Below are 3,216 nucleotides of genomic sequence, written 5' to 3' on the forward strand. Positions count from 1 at the left end.
CAGGTAAAGGGGAAAATATTTCAAATAGCCAGAAAGAAGCAATTCAAGTATTGTGGAGCCAAAATAAGGATAACACAAGATTTAGCAGCTTCCACATTAAAGGATCAACAGGCTTGGAATATGATATTCCAGAGAGCAAAGGAGCTAGGATTACAATCAAGAACCATTTATCTAGCAAAAATGAGTATAATCCCTGAGATGAAAAAATGCTCATTCAGTGAGATACAGGAATTTCATGCATTCTTGAGAAAAGACCAGAGCTAAATAGAAAATGTGGCTGTCAAATACAAGACTTAAGAGAAGCCTGAAAAGCTAAACAGGAAAGAGAAATCATAAGAGGCCTATTGAAGTTAAAATGTTTACATTCTTACATGGTGGTTAGAAGAAATATGCGTGTGTATATATATATATATATATATATATATATATATATATATATATATATAGTGTGTGTGTGTGTGTGTATGTATATAAATGCATGTATATATACATACATGTGTGTATGTATATGTGTTTGTATGTATGTATATGTGTATATACATATACAGAAGGCATAGGTATGAGTTGAATATGAAGGGATCATATCTGAAAGATAAAATTAAGGGATGAGAGAGGAATGTATTGGGAGAATGAAAAAGGGAGAGATAAAATGGGGTAAAATATCTCACATAAAAGAGGCAAGAAAAAGCTTTTAAATAGAGGGGAAGAAGGGATATGTGAGGGGGAATGAGTGAACCTTACTATCATCAAAACTGGTTCAAAGAGAAAACACACTCACACTCAATTAGGTATAGAAGTCTTTCTTACCCTGCAGGAAAGTTGGGGGGGAAAGGGGATGAGAAGAGGTGGGTTTTATAGAAAAGTGAGCAGATTGGGGGAGCAGGTAGTCAGAGGAGTGATGGGATGAAAGGAGATAGAGACTAGCATAAATGGGGGAATAGGATGGAGGGAAATACTTTTACAACAGGGCTATTATGGAAGTGTTTTTCATGAATACACATGTATAACCTATGTTGAATTGTTTGCCTTCTCAATGAGGGGACTGGAGAGGGAGGGAGAGAATTTGGAACTCAAAGTTTAAAAACGAATGTTAAAATTGTTTTTATATGTAACTGGGGAAAAAATAAAATACTAAATAAATAAAAAGAAAAGAAAAAAAAGAAAAGAAAAGGAGAAGAAGATAGCTTTCACTGGATAGTTAAGAGTTATCAGTGTGTGAGGGACCCAGATTAGAAGACCAGAGACCAAACTATAAGAAGTCAGTCTTACAGCTTTTCAAAACTAGAACTTAGGGCAATCCATTTAGGCAACAGAAAGCTGGAAAGAGATAAGAGTCCTGGATAATAGGCACTCAACATAGCAATAAAAATCTGGCTTTGTGGTCCTTGATATCTTACCTTATATCCAGGACATGATCCAGTGTCCCTATGTGTCTGAGCCCTAGGGATCCCGAGGCAGAATAAAAGAGCCAGGGAGACAGGAAAAACACACGTTAGGACACTTGCTTATCTGGACTGGAGTTTATTCCAGGCAAAATCATAAGTTAAAGAGGTTATATTTATTATGATAATGTTTCCCATTCTTCCAAATCATTATTAATGATAAAGAATATGATTAGAAATCCTCAGAGCATTCCGTTAAGATACCTTTTCATAATTAACATATTGCCGATATGACTTTCCCTCTTCTACTGCTATCCTCTGGCCAGCTTTAAATTCATGTGGTAGACATTTGGAATGGAGTTTGCAATTAAAATTTTATAAGAGCAGCATCAAATCTTTTCTAAAAGCAACACTTATGCTATTAGTACAACCCCAATTAGCCTGTCCTCAACTATAACTTGAGATTATCCCCCAAGGCTCATGGCAAAAGACAAAAGAGATACTTATTTTTTGCTCTGTCCCACAGGCAGAAGACAGCAAAGGTCATCTGTTCCAATTTACACCAGGTACGAAAAAATATTGAACTGGCATCCTACCTGAATATTGGTCATCCAAACTCTGAAACTCTATGTCACAGGAAGCTCAGTGTGAGATACTTTCGACTGTTAAACAGTCCTTTAAATTCAGCTAAAAAGCTCTCTCCCTATCATATTCTAATTCTTTGTGCAGCGTCCAAGCAGAATGAATCTAATTCCCTTTCCACATGACACATCTTAAGACACTACAACAGTCTTGTCCCCCACCAAGTACTCTCTTCTCTGGGGCAAGTATTCCCAAGTTCCTTCAATCAATCCTCCAAAAATCTGAGTTTTCAACCCCCTACCACATGTTGTCATCATGCAGAGAGCCTGCATTTTGGAGTAAGGAAAGTGCAGATCTTAAGAACTGGTAGAGAATTAGCTTGGTATTTTTAACTCTGACATACCCTGTGTGACTATGGGTTTAAATCATTATACCTCCTTACGCATCAGTTTCCACATCTATGAAATGAGGGTTTCATTTTCATTTGTCCTGACCTGTGCCATCATCTGTATTGAGAACTCTTTGGTGTAGGAATCCCTTCTTCCTGATTCAGATGGATAATTCATTTAAAATTTTAGCCTTAGAGAGTTGACTGAAGTCATGACATGTTAAGTGATTTGCCCATGGTCACATAACTAGTATTTGTCAGAGAGAGGACTTGAATCCAGGTCTTTCTGACTTCAAAGATAACCCTTTTTTCACCATACTCAGATGCCTAGGAGGTCAAATAATACCACTAAACATGATGTGTGCCTAATTAATTTTGTGAGGAAAGAACTTTGTAAATGTTAAAGTGTATTAGAATAGTCAACTGTTATTTGCTCTCAGGTATGGAATATATTTCTTTGGAGAACTAACTAGTAGGGCATGATCAGAAATTCTCCTGAGGCTGCTAAAATTCACAGCACCCTGTTTCCTTCCCTGGTGGTCCTCTACTCTCCTATTCTTGTGAATAATATTTTTCCACCAGACCCTTGCCACAACATACCACAACCACTATTCCCTTGCACATTTTGTGGGCCAATAACTCCCTGTGTTGCCAGAAACATTTGATACCCATTATGACCAAATTTTAGATTAGAGGGAAATATAATACAACTATCTTACTATTTCTTTATCTTTCTTTTTTTCATTTCTTTGCTCTTTTTTTCCAGTTGCCTCTCCTTTGGTATATGTGTGTAGAGGTAGAGTGGGGCAGTAGGCTGTATTGTAGAAATCCAACCCAAGTTCTGTAGGGAATGGCATGACCCTC

Source organism: Notamacropus eugenii, chromosome 5 (assembly GCF_028372415.1).
Source record: "Notamacropus eugenii isolate mMacEug1 chromosome 5, mMacEug1.pri_v2, whole genome shotgun sequence".
Classification (NCBI taxonomy): domain Eukaryota; kingdom Metazoa; phylum Chordata; class Mammalia; order Diprotodontia; family Macropodidae; genus Notamacropus; species Notamacropus eugenii.